This window comes from Euprymna scolopes, chromosome 40 (assembly GCF_053919585.1).
Source record: "Euprymna scolopes isolate OS-2025 chromosome 40, ASM5391958v1, whole genome shotgun sequence".
NCBI classification, from domain to species: domain Eukaryota; kingdom Metazoa; phylum Mollusca; class Cephalopoda; order Sepiida; family Sepiolidae; genus Euprymna; species Euprymna scolopes.
Window position 1 is genome coordinate 69,167,409 of NC_136521.1, and position 20,882 is coordinate 69,188,290.

At 34.1% G+C, this 20,882-nt stretch overlaps 1 protein-coding gene across 8 annotated transcripts in view; it reads left to right on the plus strand.

Moving 5' to 3' along the window:
- Window positions 1-20,882, plus strand: part of LOC145265608 (ubiquitin-like modifier-activating enzyme 1) — a 194,905-nt gene that overhangs the window by 82,160 nt on the left and 91,863 nt on the right. Inside the window, exon 1 of one of the 8 annotated variants that reach the window (XM_080121627.1) lies at window positions 9,030-9,158. The exons of the other annotated variants lie outside the window; for them this stretch is intronic. The gene's annotated coding sequence lies outside the window, so the exon portion shown is untranslated. Of the gene's footprint in view, window positions 1-9,029; window positions 9,159-20,882 lie in introns of those variants that run through there. 8 annotated transcript variants of the gene reach the window in all.

Consider the following 20,882-nt stretch of genomic DNA (forward strand, 5'->3'; position numbering starts at 1 on the left):
AGCATCATTGATATTGTGAGCTGTTTCGGCAGCTTTTCAGTCTAGTTTAAATTGGAACAAGAAAATCGTGCAGATTTGAATTTTGTCCATGCTGTCAAAAAGCCTACAAAAAAAAATGAAGAGATTGAGAGCGGTAATAAATAACACAATTTGCTAGAGCAAAAAAAAACAAAAACGTGCTTCAAAATGATATATAACATGGCTATATATATATATATATACTAGCATGGGTGGCCGGCATTGCCAGGGTGTTTAGAGGTGTATGCTGAGCAAAAAAAAAAAAACAAACAAAAAAAACGGTCTTCTCATGACGACGGCCGGTTCTACGCATGCGCCAGATGACGCCATGACCTGATTTACTTTAAATAGTTGAAAAACTGAACAAATTTCATGTACGTCACGTTAGGTCAGTCGATTAGCGCGTTGGTTCATTATCTAAACGTTTTGGGTTCGAATCGTGGTGTGAGATGTCTTTTTTTTTTTTTTTCGATTTTTTAAATTTAAATATTGAACCAGTGTTATTTAAGCCATTTTTCACGTAACGTTCGTTTATTTTTTTTTTACTTCGCTTATCCACCCCTGACCACACACCCAAAAACACCCGGGTACCCACCGATTTTTTTAATTTTAATATTGAAACCGGCTTATTTAAGCCATTTTTCACGTGTTCGTTTTTCTGTTTTCATCATTCGTTTGCCTTACATTAGTTTTTTTTTAATTTTGTTTTTTTTCGCGCTTAAGTTTTAACGTTTTTTTTTTTTTTTTTTTTTTTTTACTTCACTTAAAACAAACAAACCTGGTTATTGACATCGTCGTCGTAACGCTCGACGACTTCCAGGCGCGCACCTGTCAATTTGGTTCTTACTTAAATAAATTCAAACATCTTTCACTAACTCATTCTGACTGGCCGATTTTATTTTCAAACTTCGCCTCAGGGCTTCGGGTTCGACTCTGGCAGCATCAAAATGAATAGCATCGTCCGATATGAAGGGTTTCCTCTACATTGATCAATGCTAATTGCTTTCAAGACGTCCCGACACAAAAGGCCGCTGACAGCTTTTCTTTGATGAGTTTCGCTTTATTTATACGAAAAAGACTAACACCCCGAAGGACGAATAGCGCACATTTTATAAAAGTTGATCAAAATAAATGTAGAGACAACGTGCGTTTGAAAATTGTAGATATTATAATCTAGGGAGTATATAAAAAGTTCTAAAAGATAGTAACCCTCTCGAGAACGCCCCCCCCCCTGAAAAAAAAGCCTTCTTGGACATACAAAAACGCGCACACCGCTTTTTTCTTTTATTATATGTGTGTGTGTATATATATATATATATATACTTTTTTTTTTTTTTTTTTTTTTTTTTTTTTTAAGAAATCCAGCAGAGTGCTCAATTAAAAGGAAAATCTGAAAAATAAGAGCGTATTTATATTTTATGTACAGAAAGTTGTTAGATGAGACAAGTCATTGATACTGTCTGTTTCAAGCGCGATAATTAGGACCGCTTTAGATATTCATATCAAGCTCTCTTCAGCGAATACTCGTCTATTTTATAAGCGGGAGCGGAAAATATATATACCTCACGAGTTCACATGATGATTGATGATGATTTCACTAACTTTAAAATTTGAATTATTTTAATTTTAAAATCTAATTTCAATAAAAAATTTATTTTATTTTATATATATATATATATATATATATATATATATAAACAGATGTGTGTGCCACAGACGGTTTCTGATTGATTAATCCAATAATCAGATCTAAAAAACCATGGTTCCTACGTTCTTAACTTTACCATAAAATATTATGCCCTTATTTATTGTCCATCTTGGGAGGGTCTATTTTTTCCCTAACTTGCCATTTACAAATTACAAAATTACGAAACTTACACCAGCCATCACAATCCAACCTCCGACACCACGTCCGCCATTCTGGCGTTAGCCGCACACACGTACACACAACACGAAAACAAACGCTGTCCTCTAAAGGACAGACTATTAGTACTACTACTATTCCCAGCACACGCACGTTCACTACCGTCCTTGTGTACGTCACGTTGTTATGGCAACCAAGCCCGCTGACTTTCACACCATAAATACACACAGCAAATCTGATTTTCTTCATTTTCTCATTTTATTACTTTGGTATGTTCCCGTTTATCCATTCATTTGCTTATACTTTCTTTTACTACATTTTTTATTTATTTTTTTATTTATTAAAGGTAAGAGAGTAATTTGGGTATGCATACTAAACTGTTAACCGTTAGTTTGTGTGTTCGATCCTGATCGATTCTACTTTTTTTAATTCTATTTGTTAAATTCTATCCGAAGCGGGGAGGGCCTATACCCTTTCCTTCCACTTCCCCCCAAGGGTGGGTTCCTAACGGAAGGGCGTCCGATCCTCCACCCACCTACGGGCAAGCAGGGGGAGCTGGCCACCATCCCCCCACCAAAAGGGGAAGCCTGGCATTTTCTCACCCGAAGGGGGGGGGATTGGCAGTTTCTCCCCCCAAGGGTGGGGGGGCGAAGAGGCCAGGAGGAGGTGACTTTTTTCCGGGGGGGGGGGGGGGAGCCTCCAGGCACCCTCTTCCCTGAAGGTGGGGTTGGGGACTATCTCTCCCTGAAGGGGGGGAGGCCGGCACCAAGCATGTAAATCCAGAGGGGTGACTTTTTTTGTTACCCCTCGAAGTGGGAAGGGGGCCGATCACCCAGGCAACGCCGGGTAACCCCTGCTAGTATATATATATATATATATATATATAAGTAATGTGATTTTAATTTAACTAGTAATTTCACTGTTACATTAAAATACACTACTATTGTTCTAATCTCCTTTAAATATATATATATATACGATTTTAATTTTAAACCAATTTAATTTAAAAATCTAATTTTTTTTTTTTTTTTTTTATATATAAAAATTCAAACGTAAAATTTCATTTAATTATATCGAAATACATTAAAAAATTTCTTTAAAAATTTCAAATCTTTCAAGGTTTAGGGAAGTGAGTATCTAGCCTAAGGGATTTTCCTAGTATTATTAACACAATTATATTTTTCCTATAGTTTTCAAATTGAAACAGATTGTAACTTACATTTATTAAGTATGATTTCTTAAAATTTATATAATACAATAATTTAAAATCTGTAATATAATTACGATTAAAATACCAATTTTACCGGCTAAAAACAATTTTAGCATTTACAAGTTTACTAGAACTTGAGATGGATATCTAAAAACGGTCCTAATTATCGGGCTTGAAACTGACGGTACCAATGACTTGTCTCATCTAACAATTTTCTGTATACAAAATATATATAATAGATGCCAATAAAATGAGATTGAGGAAGGTAAATGTTTGAAAGTGGAGTATTACATGCAACCTTCAAATTGTTAGGTTATGAATTGCTGATAGGATAGGTAAGAAGACAAACTGGTTTTCTAACGATTTTCCCTCTCGCTAATCTCTATTGACAACTACTAAATATACCTTGAGTGTTACACAATGGCGGTTAAGATGTTTTAACGGCATTTTGTCGTGACATCACAATCTTCACGATTTGTATGAACATTTTTGAAATTTTATACTTCAAATTTACTGCCATCGTGATCTCCGGCATTTAAATTTAGAACTGCACATTTGTGGAACTCTGTTCCCTTTGCCTGCTTTCCGGCTGACTACAATATGGCCGTCTTCAAGTCCAATGTAAACAAGTTCTTGAAGAGCCGTTCCTCTTAAGTAATCCAATTTACCAAATTTCCACTAACAATTATTACAACAGTGTCCCATTGACCACTGTGCACTTATTAACCCTTATCCTCGAGTGGCCTCTAGCTTTTGTAAAAAAAAGAAATCAGGATGTTGTGTTTATATAAATTGACTAGCAGAGAGACCCAACATTGCCTGATATTGAATTATGGTCAACGAATGTTTCTGTCTCTCAGATTTTTATTGTCCTTGAAATTGGTGAAATCGCTCCTTTTTTTTTTTTTTTTTTTTTTTTTTCTCCTCTCTTTCAATCAAATCCATTGATTGCCTGCTCTAGTTGGGGACCCACTGTGGTGCACCATTAGGAAGCTTCACCTGCCTCCTCGCAGTGACTTAATCCACAATACCTTGTAGTCTACATTGCTCTACTGTAGATTTTTATGTAATTGTTTTTTACATAATGACTTGAAATGTAACATGCCAAAGTCAAGTATCATGGTTCAATGTATTCTAAACAGAAACATTAATTTCAAATGTGCCTCTGTCATGTCAAAGAACCCGTTGATTCATATGCTGGCTCTTTGTTTTTGTGGTAATTCAACTTCTCAAATGCACTTGTAATGTTAGGCTGTATAAGGTGTTAACTGTGGTCAAAATTGCCTGCTTTTTTAATCGGATTTTTTCAATGATCCATACAATGGCTCAGCCGTTTTGAAGTCCATAGGAAACAAACTAGCACACATATAGCAGACAAAGTTTGTTTTATATAAGAGTAGAGATAGTAAAGTGTTCTAATTGTTGCAAGGATCTAATAAAATAAATAAAAGGTACTTGTACAGTTTAATCCAGACATTAAAAAATGAGAATATCGAGGAAAAAAAGTTATATTGTATGTATCTGTTTTGGACAGAAGATCTCCAAAAAGAAAATTTCACTTAATTTGATTGAGTTTTTTTTTTTTTTTTTATACCGCGAAAAAACACATTTTTATGACTGAATGCTAAAGGTAGCCATGTTTGGATTTTTAGAACACATCATGGGAAGATAACTCTATTTAAAGCGCCGACACTTCCTCCCCATCATAAATATTAGGTTTTCTTCCTAAAAATTGAAACATGACTACCTTTTATCAAAAAATTGTTTTTTGTTGTATAAAAAAAAAAAACTACTTGATCAAATTAAGTGAATTTTTATTCCCCCCCCCCCCCCGGAGAATTTCATTCCATAACAGATACGTACAACATAACTTTTTCGATGTTTTCTTTTTTTTTTAATGTCTTGATTAAACTGTCTGTACAAGCACCAAAATTTGTTTTACAATTGACTTGCAAATCGATTTTTTTTTTTTTTTTTTTTTTTCAGTCGACTTTTGATGCCCCCCCCTTCCCCCCCAAAAAAAACTTCATTCAATAGTGCCTAAGTTTGCATAATCGCCTTTGCTTCGTACTCAAATGTTTTGAGGTTCGCATGCCATGGTTTCCTTACAGCAGATGCATGATAACCATGGCCAATTATTACAATTTCAGAACACTGTAGTTTTTATGTGAATCGATAGTAAGGTGTTTTTACATCTTAACAATTTTTTTAATTGGTTATTACGTTTCTAATTATAAAGAGTTGATAAATATATGTCGTAATAATAATCTTAAATAATATAAGTAGAAAGATTGAAGATCTAGAAAATGTGTAATGCTTCTAAAGTTCATACCAGGATTGTCCAAGGACTCGTGACATAGTGGCTAGAGTACTTGGTAAAATTCAGTTGTAAAATTACTCTTCTGGAAGTTGAAGGTTCAATCCTCAGTGCGGGTGATGCACAAAATATGATTGTAAATTGTTTATAATTTTTGACGTAACAAGAGCATATGACTCTCGTACAGTAAGTAAAGGTTCGTTAAAAATTTTGTGCAGATTTCAGAGTTCAGGATATACCTGAAGAAGGTCCGAGGTTACGTCAACCGAAACCTGAAAATAACATGCAAGGTGAGAACAGTAATCCAAAGAATCCAAATTGTACAAGTTCATTTATTACTTTTGTCTGTTAATAAACAATGACTAAAGCCAAAGTGAAAGACAACCTATAGAATGGGGATGGGGGTCGAACACTATACAGTGAAAATGATAGGAAACTTCTAAATTACGCTTCATTAGAACAAATAAAATGAAAGTTTTCAAACATAACTCAATCCCAAAACCAAAGAATACTTTAGCATATATTTAGTGTGATCAATAGGGCTATAACAGCATATTCTTTTCATTGTTTTGACTCTCGAGTATATATCCGACACAGTTAATCAACTGAGAACCACATCACTCGATATAAAAGCATATAAAATATCAATGGATACACACACTCAAGTCAAAACAATGAAAAGAATATGCTGTTGTCATATCCCTTGTGATCAATATCTATAATATAAATATCACCTGTCTGTTCAAATGTATGTTTGTATGCCTTGCAAAAACTTTGGACAAAGACGACAGATTTTCACGAGATCGTTATCATTTTGAAGCATGACCCTTTGGATTACAAATATTGAAAAATTGGCATAAAACATTAATTCCTTTCACCCTCAACTGGGCACTTTTCTACAGGGAGGGGTAGCAAAAAAATCGTTCCTTCATGACAATTTAGCACAAACATGCATGCGCAAAAAAGTTCTTTTCTTGAATTAGTTTAAATATAAAACAAAAAAAAAAAACTGACTTTGCTCATGCGATCATAGATCAGTGTCGTAGTGGCAGCGTCGTTATCTTAAGATTGCACGTACGAGCCGAGATATCAGATTTTTTTTTTTTTTTTTTTTTTTTTAAGTTTTAATATTAAAACTGTTATTTATGCCGTTTTTGCGTGCATTTTTTTTTCTCTATTTTTCTATCACGTGTGCTGTTTTTCCCCACTTTTTTTTTTTTTATTTAAACGGTTATTTTTTTTTTTATTTTTTTTTTTATTTAAACAGGGTTATTTCTTTTTCGTTAGCTTATTCTTTATTTTGCATCACGATCGCTGTTTTTTTTTTTCTTTTTGTTTTTCTGATTTAAAAAGTTATATTTAAACAGGATTATTACGTTAACGTATTCTTTATTTTCCATTTTGTTTTGATTTACTCCCCCCTCACACCTCCAAACATCCGGGCAACGCCCCCCCCCCTCTCCGCTAGTGTGGGTGTATGTATGTATGCGTGTGTGTGTGTATATATATATATATATATATATATATATATATATATATATATATATATTTGTTTTAACAAAAGCCAAGACATCAAAGAATGGATTGATAGCAACAAATAGTGTATTTCATTAATAGTTACAATTGTTCCAAGACCATTCGGACAAATTTAAACATTATGTCGATTGAAAATTTTCACAAAATCAACCTTTCGTCAGACTTAAGCCTGACAAAAGGCTGTTTTTGTGAAAATTTGTTTGAATTCGTCCGAATGGTCTTGAAACAAGTGTAACTAACAATGAAATACACAATATATGAATGCTCAATTATAAAATATGATGATTTTGTAGCTTACAATTTAAGTCATCTCTTTTTGGCTTAAAAATTATTGGTTTATGAACGATTACTGAATTTTCAATTATATAAACCCAGTAAAATTCGGAATATTATAAATAAGACTATATATATATATATATATATATATATATATATATAATATAATCGCTTGAAGACTTTAAATCACTCTACTCGCATTTAGTAAAATCTCAATTAAAATTTTCCATTTATAAGGAAAACTAGGATATCAGGCATTTAAATAAGTGAAAGATATATTTCTAATTCATGTGACTGAAAGATATTTAGTTAATCCCTATTTTAGTCATGTAAATTTAAGTTGAAAGAACACTCCCTCCAACCGACTTTTGTTCTCCTCACTAACATTTGCATAAGCAGTCTTTTTTTTTTTTTTTCACAATAATAATACGAGTGAATAACAGCGTCCAAATCCAAAGCCTCTCAATACCCCCTCCCCCTTAAAAAGTTTTCTCTCTCTCTCTCTCTCTCTCTCTCTCTCTCTCAGCAGTGCCTAAATTTGCATAATCGCTTTCACCTTGTACTCAAATGTTTCGAGGTTTGTATGCCATGGTTTCCTTACAGCAGGTGCATGCTAACCGTGACCAATTGTTACAATACATTTTCAGAACATTGTAGCTTTTATCAATCAATAGTAGGGTGTTGTACTTTTACAGGAATTTAAAATCAGAATCGGTTTTTCTTCAGCCAATTCTTGTGGGAACGCTCTTTTCAGTCCTGTTAGGTATTTGTTTTTTTTTTTGTTGTTTTTTTCTCAAGACTCCCGCTATACCCTTTTCAGTTCCTGATTTATAAAAGCTGAAAACAATTTTTTTTAATTGATATAAATGGGGAGGTGGGGACTAGAGAGGAAAATCTGGAACACAAATGTGTTAATTTGATATGAAATTAAATTATAGAAAAGTTGTTGTTTTTTTTATTATTATTATTGGTGGGGAGAGGGTATTCAATTAGAAATCTGGTTGGTTGACGAAAAAAAGCCTGAATATAATAATGTCCATACAAAGTTGTAAACTAACTTTACATTCACGTCAAGTGCAGTCACGGAAAAATAAAATCTGAATGATTAATTCTTGCGGCGGGGAGGGGGGGATAATTTAAACATATCTTGATTACTGGGATGCAGAACTGTATTAGTTTTGTTTTTTTTTCTTAAAAAAAAAATTTTAAACTACATCTTCATAGATTCATTGAGTTTTTTTTTTTTTTTTTTTTTTTTTTTTACATGTTAAAAAGCACCTGCTGGTTAAGAAACGAATAACGAATAAAGTTCATTATGTATACACCTAAAATATTTTGCTCTTCCCATTATCCAGGATTTAATAAGAGGGCTTCATTACTCCCCCCCCTCTCTAGTTTTTAGTACTTTTTAATTTCTATAAATTTTTAATTTAACATGCTCAGATGAAAAAAAAAAAAACCCCAAAAAAAACGTTTAAGATAGAATTAATATATCAGTTTTTTTTTTTTTGGGGGGGGGGGGCTCGTTTTAAGCAAAAAAGATTACCTACTTAATTGATGTCGAAAATAGTAATATATCCAAAAATTACGAAAATTCGTTGAGTAGAAAGTTATTTATAGTTAAAAGAAATTTTAATGAAAAATTGGGTAAAATTTCATTAGAACCTTATTTTAACATTTTCTTAAAATTATTTGACCCCCTCCCCCACTCCCTAATTATTTTGTTTTTCTAACCTTTTCTTTAAAGTTATTATTTAAAAAATAAATAATAAATAAATTAGACAAAGGCACACAGGGGAGATAACTCCGAAAAGAATATTTTAGATTACTTGTGTCATGGCTGCAATATTTGTTGTCAACAGCGATAGCCTCTTTTTTACTAAAAACACAAAAGCAGTTCTACTCAAGTGTTGTAATTAATATTTTCGACATGACAAGTAAGTACATGATATTTTTGTTTGAATCACATCTTAAAAATTCGATTTGTTGATGTTACCTTAACAAGCACCAAAAATAGCCAAGTTATTTCCCTTGATTTTTATAAATCAAACCAAAAGTGAAAGGATTTCCGGGCAATTCCATAGATACAGCTAGTTATTGTTCCTATTTACAATGCCTCCCCATGGTACAGTTAGACACCAGGGTCGTTTTTTAATGTGGAGAAAAGGAACAAAAAATAAAAATTGTCTTAGTCATGAAGGATTTCTCCTCCACTAACAGAACAAGAAATTGAAGTGTAGCATCTGAAGAACAGATACTACACTTTGATTTTGACCCAACGGCCAAATTGTTAATTCAAGTTTATTATTGCCTAAAATGTTTTTTTTTTTTTTTTTTTTTTTTTTACTTTCAATTTCAAACTCTGACCTATCTCTTATCTCCTATGTTTCATAGAAAAAACAACATTTTTCTTGGAAAATGATATTTTTTGTATTACATGAAATAAAAAAAAAAAACTCTTAAATTTGTTTTCATACTTTTTTAAGGTCACAAATATCTACATCCTTGATGTATTAAATGTTTAATGACCAACTTTCAGAGACTAATTTCTTTCGGTAGAAAGTTTGACAATTTGTGTAATTAAAAAATAAACAAAAAAATTTCAGGCTACCATATCATATTTTGAAAGTCTGACAATTTGGAAAATGTTCACTTACACAAATAGTTTTACGTCCATTTTTATGAATAGTAAAAATGACTGCAAAAAATTTTTTTACTATTTGAATTATTTCAACAACTATTCTTAATTTGGTTGTTGGTAACCTTTGACCTTCTTCGGCTACATCTTTCCAAACTTTGGAACATATACAAAATTTTGAATTAAAATGCTTTAGTTAATCTACAGGGGTAGATTGTTCTTAATCCATCAGTCATGGCTGAGTAAAAGTTTATTTTATTTTTTTTAGTTATCGCCTGTTGTAAGAATTGAACCGTGAACCTCACTTTTTATACAGTCACTACTCAAGGCTCTAGAGTTACTCGAGAGAAAGGTCAAAGGTCAATTGGATGATCTAAAGCACATTTATACACCATGATTGGAATTTGTTTATTTACGTCAGCCATTCTCAACCTTTCCTCCATCATGGACCGCCCTGGCTTTATATATTTCTCCGTTTACCCCCTACTCTCATACAAATAAAACGATTCATCGCCATCATAAAGTGACAGAAAAACAAGGTCAAAAAGAAATTTTTAATTGTTTTATAATTTTAGGTTTTGTATAAAAAAAATAGTTTTATACATTCGTTTCACAAAAATAAAACCCGATACGTTTTCTAAATAGAAAATTATGAATTTAATTTGTATTAAATTTCTTGAACATGACACAATCTGAAAAGAAATAATAATTTTTAAATTATCAAGTGCTTCAATTATTTACACCCCCCCCCCCCCGGCTATATAATTTTTTTACCTCTAGGAGTAAACGGTTGAGAACCTCTGACTTAAGGGGTAAATGGCTCAACAAATTCTTGTTGCGCTATCCCCTTAACATTAGATTTGAAAGCAATTATGTTGTAGTCAGCTGGGAAGTAGCTCCATCATATTACATTTTTCATAGGTGCTCGATGGAGCTCGTCTTATCCCTCTCCTCCTTCCTGTAAAAAAAAAACAAAAAAACATGGTACTGATGCATATTGTGAACCAAACGTATTTCAGCTTTGGCCAGAACATGTCAACAGCCGAATTATGCCAAGCAACAGTTCTGGTTAACCATCATAACATGGCATGCTGAATTACAACGATTTTGAACTTTATTTTAACATTTTCTTAATATTATTTTACCTCCCCACTCCCTAATTAATTTTTGCTTTTTCTAGCCTTTTCTTTAAAGTTAGTATTTAAAAAAAATAATAAAACATTAAATTACGGTAGGTCTTTTATTTATTTATTTTTTTTTTTTTTTTATTTCTACATTTATTCAATTTGTTTTCTTTTACGTAGCGTTGCTATGATTTTATCGGCAATGCTCGGCATAATCCGACTGTTCACATGTTCTGGCCAAAGCTGAGTGAATGCTGAGATTTGTCGGGTTCACAAAATGTACCAGTACCAAAGCCGGCAAATTTTTTTTTTTTTTTTTTTTTTTTTTTTTTTTTTTTTTAAATTCATAAAAATGGGGAGATGGGTGTCAAGAGAGAAAAATCTCAACCACAAAGATGTTAATTTGACATGAAAAGTATATGGAATAGCTCTTTTTTTCTTTTTTTTTAATCCAAAGGGGTCACCACTTATCAAGGCCCAAAGGCCATTCGAAGATAAGGGTTAATAAGTGTGCAGTGGTCAATGGGGAAATTGTCGTAATCGTTAAATTGGAAATTTGGTAAATTGGATTGCTTAAGGGGACGACTCATCAAGAACTTGTTTACGTTGAACTTGAAGACAACCATATTGTAATCAGTTGGAAAGTAGGAAAATGGAACAGTTTCATGGGCATGCAGTTCTAAGAAAGGAACTTTGTTCATGGAATTTATGTTGCGTTATTCTCATAGGTGATTGAGCTCTAATCGGATCCCTCCCCCATCCTTTCTATAAGAAATTCATAGTAAAAATTGTTAGAATTATTTACAACGGTCGTAACTTTCTAAAACAAAACTTCCATGAAGAAAATTTCTTTCCAAGAGCTATCCGTCTGTAGAACACAATACCATGGGGCTACTTCACAGCTGACTACTACCACATGGTTGTTTTCAGGTCGAATGTTTACAACACCTTGTTGAACTGTCTTTAAATTAAATTATGCCCAGCATAAACCACTGTAAACAATCATCACAATGTTTCTCTCCATCCAACGAACTTGGTTAACCCTTATCCTCAAGAGGCTTTTTGGTCTTGATAAACTTATCGGTTTTAACATAAGCAAAATGCAATGAACTGGCTAAGAGTGCACAAAACCTGGAACTAAACATTCCCTTCGCCCCCGACATGCAGGCCAGACATGTGACCAAACAAACATTACCGCCAAAATTAAATCCTTTAACACAGTTGGCAAATGGACAGAGGCTGTTGGTTGTAATGGTGACATAGCGAACATTCTGTTAGTTGTACGGTGATTTGGTCATAAGTTTAAAACAATGTGTTTATTCAAGCAGCAGCTGATTGCAGTAATAGTATTTGTAAATAATACTAGACTTTCATTCTTGCCAGAAATTTAAGTTTAAAGGCTTTAAAATCACTTTCAATTTTTCTGATTTTCCAGAAAGTTAAAAAAAAAAAAAAAAAAAAGCTGCAATTAATTCTATAACATTTCAAAAAATAAAAATGTAAATAAAGTAACTTATATATAAGCGAAAATGTGTGTATGTATGTTCGCTTTTTGTGTATGTCCAAGAAAGGCTTTTTTCAAAGAAGCGGTCGGTCGGCTCACAACTTAATACTTTTTATATCACATATAAATCATATCTACGAGTTAACAACGCACGCACACACACACACTGTAAATATATTCTTTCTTGCAAAAATGCTGGGGGTTTTCATTAGTTAGTTTAGAGTCCACTGAGTGAATGAGTTATTGTGGTAAATATTGCCAGTCAAGAGTAAAGTCGCCAAAGACTCCATTTTCACTTTAGTAACAAAGACCCTACAACACTCCCCCTTCCAGATCTTAAGGGCCTTGTGCCTAAATTTGTTTTGTAATTGGAATTTTACTTTTCTTTATTTTGATTTTACATTAAATTATTTTGATTGTAACCTTAATTTTCACAAAATAAATTATATAAATTTGATCAATGTGGAAATATTTTCCTTATATCAGACTATTGCTATTCAATTTTTATGGGGAGCTGGTTCCCCCCTCTCTCAACATCTTGGGGAAAATAAAAATAAAAAAGCGTTCCCCGCAGTAAATAAAATACTACCCCGCAGTCAAAGTTGACCTCATTTAAGTCATTAAAACGGCACCTGCCAATTCTAAGTAATTAAATAAATTCAAACGTGTTTCCGTTAGTATTTTGCGGTGGCCCAGTGGTTAACATCGCACATTTTTTTTTCATACTTTAATTTCCAACTTTGCCTCTCGGGTTCGGGTTCGATCCTCATACTTACCTACCAAAATTTTTTTTTTTTTTTTTTTTCCACCTCTGCGTCAAGGCTTCCGGATTCAATCCTGCCTCCCGACCAAAACTTTTTTTTTTTTTTTTTTTTCTTTTACACCTTTAAACATCTGGGCAACGTTTTTTTATTACTTTGCTTATTCTTTAGTTTACCCCCCCCCCCATACACACAGCGTGGTATCTTAAGATTGCAGGTTCGATCCGACAGGTTTATTTATGCCATTTTTTTTCCGTTTTGGTTTTTCCGATTTTTTTTAACATCGTCTTTTTTATAATATTTAAGCAGGGTTATTACTCCCGCCCCCCCCCCACACACACCTACAAACACCCAGGCAACACCGGGTACACAACCCCCACCCCACCCGCGCTAGTCTATATATAAAAGCGAAAATGTATGTATGTGTGTGTGTGTGTGTGTATGTATGTATGTATGTGTGTTTGCTTTTTGTGTATGTCTGTAAAATGCTTTTTTCGCTGGACTTTTCGGTCGGCTCATTCCTTAAAACTTTTTATATCACGTATAAATGATAATAACTATGAGTTACAAACGGGGTCGCCTGTCTATTTAATTTGCCCGACTTTTACGCGTTATTTATTTACCTTTTTTTTTTTTTTTTTTTAAATAAGAGTACATGCTAAGGGGAGATAAATGCGCGAGAGAAAAAAGCGAACGAACTGAATGGCCTTGTCACTGCTTTGTCAGTAAAGTTCCTTTTCCCTAGAACTACCCGTCCATGAAACACAATACCGTGGAGCTGTTTCCCAGCTAACTATAACATGGTTTACTTTAATGTAAACAGTTCTGTGGAGTTATATATATATATAAGCGAAAATGTGTGTATGTATGTAATTTCACTTTTGTGTATGTCTGCAAAAGGCTGTTTTCTGAGGCCTTCTCGGGGGGGGGGGGGTCGCTCATTCTTAAAACTTTTTATATCACGTCTAAATGATAATATCTACGACTTAACAACGGGGGTCGCCTTTATATTTAATTTGCCCGACTTTTACCAGCTCGCCGCATCTTCGAAAACAATAACCGTGTTTCTAATATAAGTCTGTGTGAGTTCCTTCCTCATAGGTTCCGAAACGGTTGGGTCTATCTTTTGAAAATTTGGCACACAGGTAATTTATGTCTGGCAGTGTTCTTAGATATGTTTTATACAGAAATTTGCCTGATAAGTATCAAATCGAAAAAAAATCCAATCCTAAAAATAGTCTTTTTTTTTCCTTTATAGATAAAAAATTTTTACATAGCAATATTTTAGGTTGCACTGGCAAAGAAGCTAATAAAAATCTCAACAAATAATTTCTTCTTTTAAAAAAAAAAACAAAACAAAAAAAAAAAAAAAACAGATTTGTTGACATCTGGAAATATAGAAGTCGTAGAGCATTGAAGCCCGGGTGTACCTCACCATTTTATTTCAATTTTTTCTTATTAATGAATTAAAGTTACGATAAGAGGTACCATTTAAAATTGCCACAAATCATTTCTTTGTTTGCATATTTTAAAATTAAACATTAATCAGAAGTGACTTTTCCAGGGCATTCATCATCAAACCCAAATATCACCTGACGTGATATTATAAACAAACACAGATGAAATTTGATTAACTACATTATCGTTTTTTGTCCACCAGGCAAATTATTCCTCGTAATATATAATATTCAACAGAGGATTGATTCTATAATAATATGTATGCAATCTGCATAAATAAAAATGTTTAAGCCTATTGTACGACCGAGCAACTCCGGGCATCCAGCTGAAATATATATTCACCAGTTTTTCTTTTCTTTTGTGAAAGACAAACTTTTTTTTAAGTCGCCTGACGAGGACTTATGGTTTTAACTATCTGTCTGAAATATTAGCATGTCCAGTGTTGCAACCTTATAAATTTGTCTACGTCAATAAAAATATATCTTGCTCTTTTATTGAGCACTCTTGATAACCTCATTAAATTCATGAACTTGTGTGTGTGTGTGTGTGTGCACGCGCACATATTATATTACAGGGCTCTACAGTGCGAGTGAAGCAGTTGCATTTGCGAGTGATTTTTCAAAGTAGCGACTAGAAATTTTTTTTTTTTTTTTTTTTTTACATGGCGGGGGGTCACCACTTATCAAGGTTCGGAGGTCACTCAGGGATATGGGTTATTGCGTGTACAATAATCAATGAGATAGTATTGTAGTGACCATTAGTATTGGGGGTTTTGATAAAGTGTCTTACTTAAGGGGGCAGTTTGTCAGGAATTTGTTTATGTTGGACTTGAAGACATCCAAGTTGTAGTCAGGTGGGAAACAGGCAAACGGAAGAGAGTTCCACAGGCGTGCACTTCTGAGAAAGAAGCTCTGCTCATGGAATCTACGTTTGGATTTAGGCACAGATAAAGAGTGGGAAAAATTATTGACAGTAGCTTCAGCCAGACGGGTGTTTCTCATGAAAGATTGGCAAGGGGGGACCAGAGATTGGAGCTCAGACGAGCACTTGCCATGGAAATAACGATAAAACAAGGATAGGCTCGCAACGTCTCTTCTGTGGGAGAGAGGCTGCAGGGAAGAGAAAAGGGCATCCCCCACTAAACCATGAAGTCTATTTTGTACTCTGTCAAGGCAGGATAGGCTGTTTTTAGCAGCTCCTGCCCAGATGTGGCAGCAGTACTCCATCCTTGGACGTACTTGGCTTTTATACAGATAGAGAATTGCATCAGTAGTGAGATCTCTTCTGGAGCGGTCTTTTGGTGATTGTATTTCTTTCACCGACACTCTTGCAAAGCTCACTACCAAGTGAAAAATATCTTTTCAACTTTTTTTTTTTTTTTCTTTTTTTAAATAAAACGAGCAAAGTCAAATGATTCAAACAATAAAAAGTTCAACAAAACACTTTATACTTTTTTTTTAAACAACGGTTGTTTAAAAAAACATCTGAGGAAATTCGAATGTTTCTTCGTTCAAGTATCAACATAAAATTCAGTGTATATTTAGAATTACACCCATTAAAAAGAATATAACAAAATCTTTATGATGTATGTACTCGTGACAGAATGTCATTTTCTAAAAATCGTGGGTTTGGCTAGTAAATTTTTTATTTCGTTAGTAAACGAAAATATTTAGTTGTCAAAGCTCAACTAAAGATAAATTTGTTTGTAGAGCTCCGTATTATATTATATATAATTATTTATTATAATAATTATTAAATACCTAGACACTAGTGTTTCATCCTTTTGGGAATCATCAGTGCAGAGACTCGAACCCCGGCAACAGAAGTCATGTCTGGCTTCATTAGCAAGGGCCCGAACCACTAGGCTACCGCCAATCGCGAGAGATACAGTTGAATTTAAACATTTATTCTTATTAAATGCTTTTAACGTCAGAGTGATCTAACTATTATATACTGATCTATGCATATGAGCCAAGTTGATCGACTTTATTACAACTGAAAGTGCTCAACGATAAGAAACAAGTTTCTTAAAAGGGGCTGACATATAGCATAATCATGTTGAGTCATGTCTGTACCAGATGGGCAACCATTTGGAAATACCAGGTACTGTATGTAGGATGGGCAACCATTTGGAAATACCAGGTACTGTATGTAGGATGGGCAACCATTTGGAAATACCAGGTACTGTATGTAGGATGATCTTGACCTCCCTGCAAAAACAATGCTATCTTCTCTGACAAGGATATACTGGGGAGTGCCTGTGAATTTAACATTCCCTTAACATTTCCTCCTTTGGAGGAAGCTAGTACACACCTATGGTGAATGTTTTATGGCAACTATACAAAAGGTTGCAAAATATCAAGGTATAAGGTCGGACTCTAACTTCCAGTATTCAAATCATTTTTATTTTTCAGTTGTAAATAAGTTGGAAAGCAATGTATAAAAAAAAATTTTTGAGAGCATGGGCAGATTAGTATACCGATAACCAATGATCTTGTATATTTTGTCCAGCTCTCCTGAACAGAAACCCAGTTTAATTATGCTAAACAATGACGGTGGAACATGTATACTCTCAATTTTCTACATACCGGACACAGCATAAGTAGATGTCGTTCATACCGTTTACATATACAACCTTCGTGATCAGTCCGATAGTATCGTGTTGGAGTACGATTCTGTACCATGCTTTGCTTTCTCATGAAGTGCCCCTACTATGGAATGCTGACAGGGCTGCTCTGGCAATTTGGGAAAGATCAGAAAGAAAGACATCATGACAGCAGGGAGATGGTTGAGCTGCTCAATTCAGATCCCATAGTTCTTGATGCTCTGGTGACCTGCGATGAAAGCTGGATCTACTGTTGAGACGCAGAGACCAAGAAAGTTCCCAGTGGAAGCATGTTGGCTTTCCCAGACCTAAGGCGGCCAGACAGAGCAAATCTATCAAATATTTTTTGACAGCACGGGCATGATCTACATGCACTGGATTTCCATTAGACAGACAGTCAACAAGGAATTCTATGTTGAGGTTTTAAAGGAGTTCAGGAAGAGATTCTGTTGGAAGAGACCAGCACTCTTCAAATCTGGTTAGTGGTATTTCCACCAGGACAATGCACCAGTCCACAACTCCATCCTTGTCACAGACTATTTTACACAGATGTGCATCAAGACCATTCCTCACCCTCCCTATAGTCCAGACCTTGCTCCCTGTGACTTTTGGTTATTCCCTAAGCTTAAGGAAAACCTTCAAGCTGTTATGAGACAATTGAGGAGAGAGGCTTTGATGAGGGTCTTGACATGCTTACACAAGAGGACTTCCATGGAGCCTTACAAAAGTTGTTGAAACTATACAAGTGCATTGCAACCGGAGGAGATTACTTCGAAGGGGGTTAAAGTTTCATGCGTGTATTATCAATAAAAGTGCCCCAAAAGTCTGGAAACTTACTGAAGGCACTTTGTATAGTTATGGTCATGTTGATATAATGGCTGGAAGTTTTGGGGTTATTTAATGTAGAACAGTTGAAATAGCAGGGTTAGTTCGCAGGAGAATGCTAAGACAAACCTGAGAGGAAGTGATGAAAATGGATTTGAGGTAAATTAGTTCTTTTCTTTTTTTTTTTCTTTTTTTTTTTTTTTTTTTTTTTTAATTAATTTAACGTCATCTTGCACATGTAACAGAGCCACTGAGATGTTTGTAGCAACAGCGGCATGAGACATATGCAAATGCTTAGGCCGGTGCATGAGGTGAGATCACAGCAGAGGAAGAGAAAAGCAGAGAGAAAAAAATGCAATGCATTTGGAAAGTACCATGAATAAATGTCTTATTTCAACTTAGGAAAAAGCAGTCGAATTGCTTTCCTTTGTTCCTTTGTGAGACTTTTATACTGTGTCGGGTCGGACTGAAAATGCAACAGCCACGGTACACACCTACCAGAGGGTTAGTTGGCCAAAATGTGAAGAGACAACTATAGAAGGCAGTAATTATGGAGTATACAGTTTTCGATTTGGCATTCCTATCCTGGCACAGTTTACCACCTGACAAAGGCCAGAGGAATAGTTGTGAAACAACTTGAAGATGAGGATAATAGTCTGCAAAAAAAATGTATTTATGAGTTTGTTTTACAATGCAGAGGTATGAAAAAAGTGGTGGAAAAACAAATATATAACAAATAAATGTTACCCTAGACAACTCTTCTACCTACCTCGATAAATTTTTGGTGTTGTAAATATTTATTCTGTTAAAAAAAAAAAAAAAGTGTCAAGCGTTACATGAGAACAAGAAAAATGGTCGCGATGTCTCTTGAAATCTTTAAAATCTTGACAATGACTGTAAAATAAAAAATTATACAAAATAGCGGTAGAAACCCACTCGATAATTGCTACAGCAACTTAAAACTGTTAGAATGAAACTTAATTATGCTAATTAGTTTAATGTACTTGAAAACATAATTACAATCTGTACAAAATTTCCTTTGATATTCTACAAGCTATATTTTAATTTTTTAATCGTGTCGTGGTGTCCATCTTAATTTTCTCGGTCGCCATCTTGAATTTTCCGGCTGCCATCTTGGATTTTTCATGGTGTAATGATGACGTATGATAATTTCCATCAAAATAATATTTCGCATGATGATAAAGCCCTACCTCCCAATTTTAAATGTCTAGCTGTTTTTATGTTTCCACTTAAAGCTGTTAAAATGAAACTTAATTATGTTAATTAGTTTAATGTACTTGAAAACATAATTTTAATCTGTACAAAATTTCCTTTAATTTTATATGCTACAAGCCATATTTTGTTAATATTTCTTTGACTAGTGGCCATTTTGGATTTTCTGGTCACCATCTTGGATTTTTCATACTGTAATAATAATGTCCTTTTTTTTTTTTTTTTTTTTTTTTTTTTTTTTTTTTTCTTCTTCCGTTGAAGATTGTAATGCTGGGTATGGGGCAGCCAAAGCAGCTGCCAACATTGCTCTGCTTTTTATTGAAACCAGCCGAGAGCTCTTTTTAGTATCCTCATTAAGTGCAATTGTCTGGATCTCTTTTGCACTTGGTTCACCAGAAATATTAGTTAGGTAGGACTTCAGGTTCTTCTTCATAAGCCCTGTGGCACCTATACAGGGTGACCCCAAAAAAAACAAAAGCTAAATGGGGACCATCTAGAATATATGCTGTAGAATGGAGAAAAAAAGGGGCAAAGACCCTAGTGTTTTCATATGATGTGAATATAATAAACTAGTTATGACCAATTCCCGAGTGGCTCCTGGGCCTTGATAAGTGGTGACTCCCATGTAAAAAAAAATTTAATTTCTTTCGGACAAAACACTAAGAAACGGGGCCTAATTAGAGTTGGAGCCTGTTTTTTTTTTTTGGGGGGGGGGCACCCTGTAATGGCTGGTATGATTGATATTTCCCTAAGCTTCCAGTTTCTTTTCATATCATACATGAGACCTTGATATTTGGTCTGTTCTCCCTTTCAGAATGGACAATGCCTTACTTACCATTTTTCTTAGTTGTTTCTCTGATGCCTCTACTTAAGGAAATTACGCTAAATATTCTATAAGTTACCAAGTGAGGTGGCCGTAAATAAAGCCATCTTAAATGTTCATGGTGTTATATGTTCAAAATTTCATGATATTTTAAAAAAAGATGTGAAGATAGAACTTTTTAATGTTAATCTGTAAATTGTGCAAAATTTCCCACCATTTTCAGTCACAAGCTTTGATACTTTGAATGGTCATAACTCCAGTTTTAATGGATCGATTTTTAAAGATATTTCCTTTTTTATGCTCTTTCCAATAATGCTTGATTTGTTTGATCGGTGTGTAAAAAAAAAAAAAAAAAAAAAATTGGTATTGCTACTAGTAATTCACTCTCGTTTGTTTGCACTTTTCTTAATAACTGGAATTTTTTAATTTTGCACAAACATTAGTCATGGTGAAAGTAAATTTTTCACTTGTGGAGGGGGACCCCGCATGCTCGGCTTGTTTGCTTAGTATTTAGTACAACAACCAATCTTTGACGAAAAACACTCGTCTAGCTGAAACCACTGTCAATAATTTTCCCCACTTTTTATCTGTGCCTAAATCAAAACGTAGATTCCATGAACAAAGCTTCTTTCTTAGTAGTGCACGCCTTTGGAACTCTCTTCCGTTTGCCTGTTTCCCACCTGACTACAA